This window comes from Bufo bufo, chromosome 10, assembly GCF_905171765.1.
Source record: "Bufo bufo chromosome 10, aBufBuf1.1, whole genome shotgun sequence".
NCBI classification, from domain to species: domain Eukaryota; kingdom Metazoa; phylum Chordata; class Amphibia; order Anura; family Bufonidae; genus Bufo; species Bufo bufo.
Window position 1 is genome coordinate 29,059,946 of NC_053398.1, and position 12,988 is coordinate 29,072,933.

The following is a 12,988-nucleotide window of genomic DNA, read 5'->3' on the forward strand; positions in this document are numbered from 1 at the left end:
AAATGGGGTCACTTTTATGGAGTTTCTTCTCTAGGGATGCATCAGGGGGGCTTCAAATGGGACATGGTGTAAATAAACCAGTCCAGCAAAATCTGCCTTCCAAAAACCACACGGCGCACCTTTCCCTCTACACCCTACTGTGTGCCCATACAGTAGTTTATGGCCACATATGGGGTGTTCCTGCAAACTACAGAATTGGGGCAATAAATATAGCATTTTGTTTGGCTGTTAACCCTTGATTAATGATTAAAATGGAAAATGTGCCCAAAAATTTAAAATCTCAAATTTCATCCCCATTTGCCAACAACTCTTGTGCAACACCTAAAGGGTTATCGACGTTTGTAAAATCAGTTTAGAATACCTTGAGGGGTGTAGTTTCTAGAATGGGGTCATTTTTGGGTGGTTTCTATTATATAAGCCTCACAAAGTGACTTCAGACCTGAACTGGTCCTTTAAAAAGTGGGTTTTTGAAAATTTCTGAAAAATTTCAAGATTTGCTTCTAAACTTCAAAGCCTTATAACGTCCCCAAAAAATAAAATGTCATTCCCAAAATGATCCAAACATGAAGTAGACATATGGGGAATGTAAAGTAATAACCATTTTTGTATTAGGTATTTCTATGTATTATAGAAGTAGAGAAATTGAAACTTGTAAATTTGTAATTTTTTCCAAATATTTCATAAATTTGGTATTTTTTGATAAATAAAAATGTTTTTTTTTACTTCATTTTACCAGTGTCATGAAGTACAATATGCGACAAAAAACAATCTCAGAATGGTCTGGATAAGTAAAAGCGTTTTAAAGATTTGCAAAAAATGGCCTGGGCAGGAAGGTGAAATAAGTCTGTGTCCTTAAGGAGTTAAAGGGGTATTCCCATCTCAACATTTGAGACATGTCACTAGGATATGCCATCCAGGTCAGACAGGTGCTGGTCCTACCTCAGTGACCCACTCCAATCTCAAGAAAGGGGCCCTCAAAGTGAAGGAGAGCACTCTGAAGGATGCACCCCTCCCTCTCCATTCACTGCTATGGGTTTTCTGAAATAGTTGAGCAAGCACTTATGGAGTCATTTATCAAACTGGTGTAAAGTAGAACTGGCCTACTTGCCCATAGCAACCAATCAGATTCCCCCTTTCATTTTCCAAAGGAGCTGTCAAAAGTGAAAGGAGGAACCCGATTGGTTGTTATCGACAACTAAGGCTACTTTCACATTAGCGGCACGGACCTCCGTCGGGTGAACAGCCTGTCGGATCCATCCTGCCACTAGTGAACGTGTGCCCCTGGACTATAATAGGGGCGGGGGCAAGGCGAGAGGCTGCCGGAATAAAACTACGACATGTCCGACATTTATTCCGGCAGCCTCTCGCCGTGCGCTGCTGTGCCTCCGCCGGAACTCCGCACCGCCCCCATTATAGTCAATGGGGACGAGGCAGTCCAGGGGCACACGGTCACTAGCAGCAGGACGGATACGACAGGCGGTTCACCCGACGGAGGTCCGTGCCGCTAGTGTGAAAGTAGCTTAAGCCAGTTCTACTGACCAGTTTGATAAATGACCCCATTAGCTTTTCTCGCAAGGATAGAAGAGTGCTCTGCGCAAGCGCAGCCACTTCACCATCGGACATGGCCGAGCCAGTGCTTGGCTATTTTCAGTTCTCCCATAGCGCTGGATGGAGGGTGGCTGCACATGCGGCGGTTCTCCCTCCACTTCGGAGGCTCCATTCTGGACATAGGAGCGGGTTCCAGACACTGATGACATAGCCAAGCGATATGATAGGGACACCCCCCCTCCCTTTAATGCCCAAAACCCATGACTTTAAGGGTCCATTCACACGTCCGTATTTGTTTTCCGGATCCGCAAAACACGGACACCGGCAATGTGCGTTCTACATTTTGCGGACTGCACATCGCCGGCACTCGCATAGAAAATGCCTTTTCTTGTCCGCAGTTGCAGACAAGAATAGGACATGTTCTATTTTTTTGGCGGAACGGAAGTGCGGAGGCGGACAGCACATTCCAGCCCAACTGAAAATGAATGGGTCCGCACCTGTTTCTGCAAAATTGCGGAACGGATGCGGACGTGTGAATGGACCCTAAAGGTTTTTTTTCTGGCCCAGAGATACTGTCGACCTATACTTTAGAAAGGCCCTCGATATCGGATGGTCCAAAACACAGCACCCGCAACGATTGGCTGCCAGCTGCCGCCACTGGAGACTAAACGGTGGACTTATCCGTTTTTGTGGTCCGGAAATTACAGATCCGCAAAACACAGATACCGGCTAGGTGTGCTCCACATTTTGCGGATCTGCGCGCCCCTTGCCCTATGTTAGAACGCTCCATTGAAATGAATGGGTCCTCATCCGATCCGCAACACAAAAAATGCGTATCGAATGCGGACCATAACACAGTGGTGTGCACGCCCCCAGACGACTCCGCCAGTAGGGGCGAGGGCTGATGTGAATGGCGACTCCTCAGTCTCATAGAAGTGAACGGAGCGGTATTCTAACAGGCGGTCTTGGGCGTCCCAGTGGTCAGCGTCCCAGTGGTCAGACCCCCCCAATCTGACATTTATCACCCGCCCTGTGGACACGTAATACATATTTTCCGATGGATAACCCCTTTTAAGAGTCCTGAGCCATCACAATCATTCAGGATGTCACCGGAGGACTGTAGTCATCATCATCATCATCAACATCATGGGGGGAGGGGAGCTTCTGTTAGATTTCTGCACTGACTGATAACAGAGAGCAATGGCTGACTCCGAGCACTTTTTGCCCTGAACTGATCAGTGTCATGTACATACGAACGAAAACAGTGGAGGGAAGGGGGAAACGCGCCTGTGTGAATGGGCCCTACGGGTTGATGCATGGACATGCACATAGATCACACACAGCCATGACGACGGACGGGGAACCTTCGCACAAGCCAAGCTCCCAACTTACTAGCGTCACAGCAGCTGATAAAGCACACCGGAAGTCAGCGGCGCGAGACTGTGCTCGCTCTTATTACTACCGGGCACAACAAAGCCCCGGACATAACAGTTCCGCGTCGTCAGAAACGACAACGTCACAGACAAGCTGTAACCTGTTATTGTACCGCAGGGGCCCCGCTGCTTCAGGCGCACACCGGAGAGGTTACCCGGTGGGGGGTGTTCTGTAGGATAAGGGCTGACGGGAGCGCTGTCTCTGAGGGGAGGTAGGCCACGCCCACCGCACACGTCACGCCCGCCGCTTACTGGAGGCCGCGGCTGTAACGTCTGAGGCGCCGGATTTGAAAGAGAAAAGAGCGGCGGCAACTTCCTGACGAGTGAGTTCTTATAAGGCTGTGCGAGTTCTTCTAGTGCCCGGCCCCCCGCTCTGGGTAATGGGGGGTCCTACAGCCAGTCCTTAGCAGCGGGGGCTGTGTATCTGTGATAAGTGTACGCCGCTGCGGAATATGGCAGTGCTATGTATAGGGCTGTGTACACACAGCGCAGCGGTTTTTGCCACGTTTTTTTATTTTCATATTAATGCTACCTACAGACCTGCTCATTGACTGGAGCCAAACCGTGAATGGGGACCGGCGATGGTTTCCAGCCGCGTCCAAGAAACGCCAAGTACTTTCTTGCCGCGGCGGCTTTGGACCACCGGTGCTGTCTCCCATTGAAAACAATGGCAGGTGGATTCTGTGAGGCCCTCCGGTCGCTATTAGCGTTGAGCGAAACTTGTGTGTTTTTAAGTTCCGCGTCCAAAGTTCAGGTCATCGAAGAATCCCGTCGCGGATTCCGCTACCACGGACCGTAACGGAATTTGGAATCCGTAACGGGACTATTCGATAACCCGAACTTTTGACGCAGAACTTAAAACACAAGTTTCGCTCTCTACACTAGTCGCCATAAAATTCCCAGGTCTAATAACAAGGACTTGTATGTAAAGGGAGGGCGAGGTCTGTATCTCTGCTTGCTGTTAGTGAATGGGATCATTTGGGATTGAGTCTGGGTCAGATCAGTTCACTGTCGTCGCAGGTGGACGGAGCTGTCTGCGCAGGGGGTCCGTTATTAGAGGTCGCAGTTACGTCTGTACAAGCGTCATAACCTAACGGACCCCATTATAGTCTATGGGGGTCTATGAGGTCCGTAGGCTCCGTTCGGCTCAGTTATGAGCCAAATCCGTCCTTTCCGTTTTCCTGCTCCTATAACGGAGCAGGAGAACGGAAAGGCTGAACGCTGATGTGAACATAGCCTAAGCTTTCCCTGCGCTTGATGAGCAGTAGGCCTCACGCACACCACCGGAGTTTTGGTCCTCATCCGATCCTCATCCTTGGTCCTCATCCGATCCGCTTTTTTTGGTGGTTCGCACTTGGACTCATTCGTTTGTATGGGGCGGCAAAAAACGTCACCCGTGTGCTGTCCGCAAATGATAGAACTTGTCCTAATCTTGTCCTTTTTGTGGACAAGAAAAGGCATTTGCTCCCGTGGGGGCTGAGAAAAGTGTGGGGTGCACACGGTCAGTATGGTGGTTTGAGGACCGCCAAACGGATCCAGTCGTTTGTAGGAGGCAATACGTCTGCAGGCTGTATATTACACAGCCAGATGTGGCAGACGACTGTCGGGATGGAAGTGATCGCTAGCGGAGGAGACCATTCCTATTACATGCAGCGATCTCCTCTACAGTGTGGGGAGGAGCGATCGCTATGCCAGCGTCAGACCGTAATTAGACAGCGCGATCTACCATCTGCAAACGATCATTTTTTTTAAAGGCTACTTTCACATTAGCGTTTTAAATTCCGCTATTGAGATCCGTCATATGGTCTCAATAGCGGAAGAAAACGCTTCAGTTGTGTTCCCATTCATTGTCAATGGGGACAAAACTGAACAGAATGCGCTAAAATGCGTTCCGTTTGGCTGCGTCCCCATTCCCGAGCAGCGTTTTTCTGTCCGAGATGTGGTGCGCGGAGCAAGATGGATCCGTCATGACACACCATGTAAGTCAATGGGGACGGATCCGTTTTCTCTGACAATACAAAAACGGATCCGTCCCCCATTGACTTTCAGTGGCGTTCATGACGGATCCGTCATTCCTGATAAATGACTCCTATTATGGAGCAGTTGATCAGATGATGAACGAGCAGACGCTCGCGTGTTTGGCATCTTTTATCAAGTGGGAAGCTATAGGATCCTGACCGCCCCAGTATCGGCAACACTAGGGGGTTTCATTTTGTAATGGAAAAAAATAAAATGTAACATTTTTGCAGACTTTGCTTACGCCCGAGTCTCCGTCATGTAAACGATATATATGCCACATTTCAAGAAGATTGGACGATTTTGTAAAAATAGGCAAAAAATATGATTTTTCACCGTTGATTACTTTTATTGGGAAAACTAGAAATCACAAACTTAAAATAATAATAAAACTAGACCCTAAGATTAATAGGTGGTATGATGGGCAAAACGTGTGTTATATTAATCAACTTTGAACGATGCAATCCTTTCTTCTGTTCGCTTGGTGACGACTTTTCTGTGACGCTCGACTACTACCCTCAACAAGAATTGTTTGTGTTGTTCGTCCCTGACCGATTCGTCCAACTTTATCAGAGCAATTCTCTTTCTGTGGTATCATTGACCACCTTAAGAGCGTTCACATGGCTTCTTAGAGAATCGCTGCAGTATTCTGTCACGTCGTGGATCCCAAACAATTCAAAGAACGTCTTTGTTTTATTAGTATCGAAATGGCTCAGGTCTTTTCCTTCAAAAATTAGGTTTTCACCCTCTAATCGCTTCATTTCCTTTTTCTTTGCAGGTTTGGTTTCTAAATTCTTAGTCATATTTTCCTTAACAGCCTAAGAAATACGTTCGTCCAAAAAAGCCAATCCTACGTTTGTTTCTGACAGATACCAAACGTGTCTTTTAGCAACTGTGAGAGCACTTTTTTTTGTGTCTCCTTTAGGGTCCATTTACACGTCAGTATTTTTACCTTTCCGGATAAACGTTCCTTTTTTTTGCGGATCCGTTTTTCAGTACAACCTTCAGTTTTTTTACTAAAGTGCTTCCGAATCCGTTCCGTGTTTCCGTCATTCCGTTTTTTTTTTTCCATCCATTTTCCTGTCAACGGATCCGCAAAATCAGATGACATTCGGATGGTTTTGTGCATGTCATCCGCATTTATGCGCATCCATTGACTTGAATGGACAACGGACCCGAAAAACGGACAGAAAGTAGGACAAGCTTAATTTTTTTTTTTCAGGATCCGCGTACTCGAAAATAGGAAAACGGAACGGATTCCATGATTCGGACAGCACTATGATTGGTGTCCGCATTTTTGCAGAGGCAATTGAAATTAATGGATCCGAAAAAACGTTCCGATTTAAATCGGAACGGAAACGGACTGTTATAACGGACGTGTGAATGGACCCTTAGGGTATGTGCTCAGAAGCTGTAGCATATCCAAATCATTCTTTGGAGACCATCGACTTACAATCGCCTCATGCAAAAAGCGAACATATATGAGGCGGACAAAATGTGCAACCCGCTTCATTCCTTTCAATTCTCATTGAGGAATATTTAACTGTTTGGTGAAGAGGACAATTTTAAGTGCATATATTGCTTTTGCCATCCAGCCCCTGGGATCCTGAAACTGAAGTCGTTTTTAGACCAAGCTCCTACTAGGTACAGTAGAGAGAGTAGTAATGAAAGTGATCAATGCGTGCAACCCCTAAATATTATCCAATCTTCTTGAAATTTGGCATATATATTAGGGATCGACCGATTATCGGTTTTACTGATATTATCGGCCGATATTCAGGATTTTGAACGTTATCGGCATCTATTTTGCCGATTATACCAATAACGTATGGGGAACACAGATCGCGCTGCTCTCAGCGCGTTCTGTGTTCCCTCAGCAGCACAGGGGAGAAGGAAGCAGTGTGTCCTCCCCCTGTGCTGCTGCTGCCGCCAGTGACAGGAGAGAAGACAAGAGGAGGGGCGGGGCTGTGGCCGCTGCGCCACCAATGAAGATGAGTCTTTCATTAATTCATATACAGAAGGCGGGAGCTGGCTGCAGAATCACATAGCTGGCTCCCGACCTCTGAGCGGTAGCTGCGGTCAGCGGTAGTTAACCCCTTAGGTGCCGCGGATCGCAGCTACCACTCATAGAGGTCGGGAGCCGGCCATGTGATTCTGCAGCCAGCTCCCGCCTCCTGTATATGAATGAAAGACTTATCTTCATTAGTGGCGCAGTGCGCCCCCCACCCCCATCCCAATAGTAAAAACATTGGTGGCGCAGTGCGCCCCCCCCACCCAAGTCCCCCCAGTATTAATCATTGGTGGCAGTGGCCACAGGATCCCCTCTCCCCTGCTCCTCCGATCGGAGCCCCAGCTGTGTAATCCTGGGGCTCCGATCGGTTACCATGGCAGCCAGGACGCTATTGAAGCCCTGACTGCCATGGTCAGCTCCCTGCTGTTGTGTGCACAGAGCAGCAGGGACAGTGTGAGCTCCTATTCACCCTGATAGAGATCTATCAGGGTGAATGGGACAAGGGTTCTAGTCCCTAAGGGGGCTAAAAGTTAGTAAAACAAAACAAAAAAAAACACAAAAATATTAAGTATAAATGAAAAAGATTTACAAAAAAAATAAAAAATACAAGTTAACAATAAACATATTAATTTTCAGCAGATTTGTGTAGGAAATTTTAATTTTTTTTCTCAAAAATGAAAATTCCCAGAATATCGGTATAAATTATCGGCTATCGGCCTGAAAATTCACAAATTATCGGTATCGGCCCTAAAAAATCAATATCGGTCGATCCCTAATATATATCTCTCTTACATCACTGAGACTCCGGGCGTAAGCAAAGTCATATGAAAATCACATCCTTTGGAAAAATCCAACAAACGCGGCAAGTTGGAATCTTCAGTGTCCATAGGGCACAAGGTGACATTGGTGACCACTGTCTCAGGGTTTTTCTGACTTCCTCCATTCTAGCCTGTTTTATGTATTTTTTTGTGATAAATCCTCGTTGATCCCATAATGCTGGGATCTGACATCACTTCCTGATGGGGGGGGGGGGGGGGGGGGGAAATATCAATATCCCAGTCTCCAACTAGAGAAGTGAAGTCCTGTCATGGCTAGAAAAGGGGTCTATACCAGGAAATTTGCCCACAGGGCTGTTAGCAGTTTTTGGTGTCTAATTTTGTTGCCAAAAAAAAGTATCCTAAAAAGATGAAAAGTGCAAAGGAAGTCCTTCCCCCTCCTTGGAGGGAACACGTAGAAAAACTGAAAACATAGGGTGCTGAAGGGGTAAAACATAAAATATATTAAAAAAAATATATCAGCTACGTGTTTCAATGGCGAACCGCAGTCTTCCACATAGCTGATTTTTATATATACATTTTATTGTTTTATTAATAAACAAACATTTATTGGTACCAGTGCAGCGTCCTACGGTTCCCTTTTTTTTTTTTTTTTGTACGTGCTTTCTTGAATCCTGTTCCGGCTCCTTGTGGATGTCTCCGGCAGGAAGGTGCAGCAGCCTGGTTCCCCTCTGTTTGCGCCATTTTCTGGTGGTGTACAACACGTTCTGGTAAGGAGCTTTATTGGATGGGGACAGGAGACTTACCATTTGAGGTGTCGCGCTAGGGGAGAGCCCCTGCACTTCTCTTCCCTCCCTGGAAGGAAACCCTGTAACTAAGGACATACTTTCCAACTGCTGTGTCCTCTCGTGTTTTTTTTTGTTTTTCTTTTCCTGGTGGCCGCATACAGTATCATTGATTTATATGTACACCTTCGGGGACAATTTTTTAATTTTTTTATGATCGCATTTTGGGCTAAAAATAATTTTCTCAATTGGTCTTTATTAAAAATATTGGGGGAGATTTATCAAACTGGTGTAAAGTAGAACTGGCCTAGTTGCCTAATGCAACCAATCAGATTCCACCTTTCATTTTCCAAAGGAGCTGGGAAAAACGAAAGGTGGAATCTGGTTGCTATGGGCAACTAAGCAAATTCTCCTTTACACCAGTTTGATAAATCTTCCCCATTGAGCTCTTCTGTCACACAGAATTCACTGTTTATCCAGCTGTGTGACTGGTACTTTCACTTTGTGCCGGTCATCTAATAAACCTTATCGCTAAATTACTAAAAGGTCATAAACACTTATTTAAGCCGCATTCTTATGAGTAAAATAAGAACCAAGCTGAGTGTTAGGCTACTTTCACACTAGCGTTAATATTTTCCGGTATTGAGATCCGTCATAGGGGCTCAATACCGGAAAAAAAACGCTTCCGTTTTGTTCCCATTCATTGTCAATGGGGGCAAAACTTAACTGAACGGAATGATCCAAAATACATTCTGTTCTCATACCGGAGAGCAATCAGTAGCATGCTGCGTTTTGCTTTCCATCCTGGGATGCGGAGCAAGACGGATCCGTCATGACTCACAATGCAAATCAATGAGGACGGATCTGTTCTGATACAATAGAAAACGTATCTGTCCCCTATTCACTTTCAATGGAGTTCATGACGGATCCGTCCTTTCAATGTTAAAGATAATACAACCGTATCTGTTCATAACGGATGCAGATGGTTGTATTATCAGTAACGGAAGCGTTTTTGCTGAGCCCTGCCGGATCCAGCAAAAACTATGGTGTGAAAGTAGCCTTAGGGCTCGTGCACACGACCGTATGTATTTTGCAGTCTGCAAAAAACAGATCCACAAAAATTACGGATGACGTCCTTGTGCATTCTGTATTTTGCAGAACGGAACAGCTGGCCCCTAATAGAACAGTCTTATCCTTCTCCGTAATGCGGACAATAATAGGACATGTTCTATTTTTTTGCGGAATGGAAATATGGACATACGGAAACGGAATGCACACGGAGTAACTTCCGTTTTTTTTGCGGACCCATTGTAGTGAATGGTTCCGCATACGGTCCGCAAAAAAAAAAAAATGGAACAGATACGAAAAGAAAATATGTTTGTGTGCATGAGCCCTTATAAAGAGCCCCTCACCTCAGCTGCCGACAGAACAGAGAGAAAATACAGATCCTGCTAATAGATAAACTCAAAGCTGTGCAGGGAAAATGGCTCATCATTTTTAATAAAGACCAATTGAAAAAAAGATTTTTCGCTTAAAATGAGTACAATGCAATCATAAAAAATTTTTTATATGACCACCAATAGCCTTTAAACGACCATACAGGCGGCTGCTTGGCAGCTTCTCTCTCTTAGCACCGCTTCCAGGTAATTTAGAAATTGTCTGTGTACTCTGGCCATACACATTATATGGGCATTGTCTAAAATGAAGCGTTGATTGATCAGTTGTGATCACCATTTATTTTATTTTTTTTGTTGTTTTTAAGCTATTCCTCAGATAAAACGATGTGTGCGCCGTAGTCCGCGCATTTGTCCGACAGTGGATGTTTATGGCCTGCTCTGTACTATTATACATGATACCAGTAGTAATTCCTGATCTTTTTACTGTGAAGGAAAACGTTTCTTCCCTTTTCCTCCCTATCAACCCTTACAACTTTCACGCCCCCAGGGTCAGCTTTTGCTGTTGCTATATTCTAGGGACCCCTTAACTAGATCCTGTGGACCCCTGGGATGGCAAATGCTGCATCGCATGAACAAATATACCCTTTATTGTTTTTTTTTTTTTTTTTTTTTTTTTTTGTGTCAGCCCGTTAAAATGCATTTTTTTGATAGACAGGAGTTAATTGATTGTGGATGCTTTTGGCAGGGCACAGGTTAAACAGGTCTGGAAAATAAAGTCTGATCCTCTGTACACATCCATTAATCATTTTTTTTCCCCAGGATATCCCTGATGAGTCCCTTTAGGAGGAGAGATTTGCATTAAAAAGACAGGGCTGGCCCCCACTTCTTCTCCCCCGGGATGTGAGGGTGGTATTTGTCTGCGAGAGCCATCTCCACCGCAGGCATGTCATCAGCAGCCCACACAGCAGTCCTTTTCGGCAGGTCCATTGCACTTCTGAATTGTGTGATATTTGGGGATCTCCCTGCCATATGCACATTTTTCCTCCTCCTTGTGCCTTGCCATTAATATCAGATAAAAAAAATAATAATAATGTCACAGCCTACAGGGAAATATGGATTTCCCCATCACACTTGTCAAAAGCAAGTAATATCTGTGGGCGCCGGGACTCCAAATAATAGATCTATTTACAGATGCATCTCCCTCCTTCATGCATTATTGATGTGTTTGTGAGGTTTCCTCCGTCCTTTGCCAAACGCCCCGGCTTAGGTGCTATATTTACGGAGACGGCCTTTCGACGCAGCCCCGCACCTGTAGGAGGTTGTCTAAATGAGTGCGTTTCCTTTTGTACCGTTTTATTGTTACTTTTCATCCCTGCATTGCGTGCCTTTTTGATTATCCGTCTGCTAAATCATAGACTAATGTTCCCTCGGTGTATAGGTTATATACGGGACGTTACAGAGGTTCTATAGCGTTCCATAATGTCTGCTGCTCTAACTTTCTAAATACGCGCTTATTGTCAAGTCCCCGAGCAATGATGGCGGAGAAAACTGCGGGATGTGATGGAAGGAGGCGGCCGTGTGAACACTGTGCAAAGGTTATAGGTACAGTCAAGACTCAAATCCACGAGATCCGTGCCTGTCAGTGTAGATGGCGGTATATTTTTGTGTTTTCATCCAGAAGGTTAACACATAATCTAATAGTATAACCTCTGGGCTACGCTATGTTACACTTCTTTACCGGAAACAAGTGCTGGATTTTTGGGGTATTACAGCCTGACACAATATCACCTATCCACTGGGACCCCCACTGATCACTAGAACCCCTATCCTCCCTCCCAGCCGTTCCATTCCAACTCCTCATAATGGTAGTGCGGTCATATTGAGGCTTATTGAACAGTTGATAAATGTTTGTGATTGGAATATTCCTTAAAGGGATATTTCAGAATTATGCCAATATCTTATCGGCTGGGGGTCCGACACCCGGCACCTCCACTGATCAGCTGTTACCGAGTGATGTCGGCTCCAGCCATCGTGTTGTGGACACGCTTCAGTGGGAGCAGTGATGCAGTAATCGGCTCCTTCCACTACACCATGGATGGGGCCCTTCAGTTCGAGCTTGTGAGGCTACACAGTAAGGCTCCATTCACACGTCCGTATAATGGTTCCGCAAATTGCGCAACGGGTGCGGACCCATTCATTCTCTATGGGGACGGAATGGATGCGGAGAGCACACTATGTGCATTTCCGAAGCGGCTCTGGAAAAAAAAAAAGAACATGTCCTATTCTTGTCCTCAATTGCGGACAAGAATAGGCAGTTCTATGGTGGGTGCTGGCCGGGTGTATTGCAGATCTGCAATGCACTACGGACGTCTGAATGGACCCTAACAGCTGATCGTCGTGGGTGTGAGGTGTTGGATTGCCGCTGATCAGATATTGAGGATAGGCCAGGATTTGAAAACCAAGGCTACTTTTTTCCAAAAACAGCGCCATTTTTCCACCCTGGCTGTGAGAGGTATTGTAGCCCTGTTACACTGTTTTCAGTGTAGCTGAGATGGACAGAGGGGGCGCTGTTTCTGTAATAAGTAGCAGTGTTTTTGTAATCCTTGAAATCTCTTTAAGGGCCCATTCACACGACCTTGTTTTCGGCTAGTGTCCGATCCATGTTTTTTGCAGATCAGATGAAAACCCATTCATTGCAGCGGGGCCGCACAAGATGCGCAGAGCACATGGTCCACATCCATATGTCCATTCCGCTGCCCTGAAAAAAAAGACAGAACATTCTCTATTCTTGTAAGCCAAAGCTTACAAGAATAGGTAAGCCAAAGCTCCGACGCCTCAATTTCCCCGACTCCCACTCCCTCATACATGGCGCATGTTTAAGCAATAACTTAATTTAAGCTTTTTTGTATTTTGTGTTTCTGAATTTGAGATGTTAGAAAACAGTCCCCCCCCCCCCCCCCCCCTTATATTCTGTGTATAGCATATAGAAGCCATCAGAGCAGCTAACCTCTCCAAACATGAG

The 12,988-nt window shown here is 45.7% G+C and overlaps 2 protein-coding genes across 2 annotated transcripts in view; one reads left to right on the top strand and one right to left on the bottom strand.

Annotated features, from left to right (window-relative positions):
• Nucleotides 1-3,101, bottom strand: part of METTL15 (methyltransferase like 15) — a 218,555-nt gene extending 215,454 nt beyond the window's left edge. Inside the window, exon 1 of the mRNA XM_040410241.1 lies at nt 2,941-3,101. The gene's annotated coding sequence lies outside the window, so the exon portion shown is untranslated. The remainder of the gene's footprint in view (nt 1-2,940) is intronic.
• A 119-nt stretch (nt 3,102-3,220) lies between these two features.
• Nucleotides 3,221-12,988, top strand: part of KIF18A (kinesin family member 18A) — a 124,281-nt gene continuing 114,513 nt past the window's right edge. The window contains exon 1 of the mRNA XM_040410327.1: nt 3,221-3,304. The gene's annotated coding sequence lies outside the window, so the exon portion shown is untranslated. The remainder of the gene's footprint in view (nt 3,305-12,988) is intronic.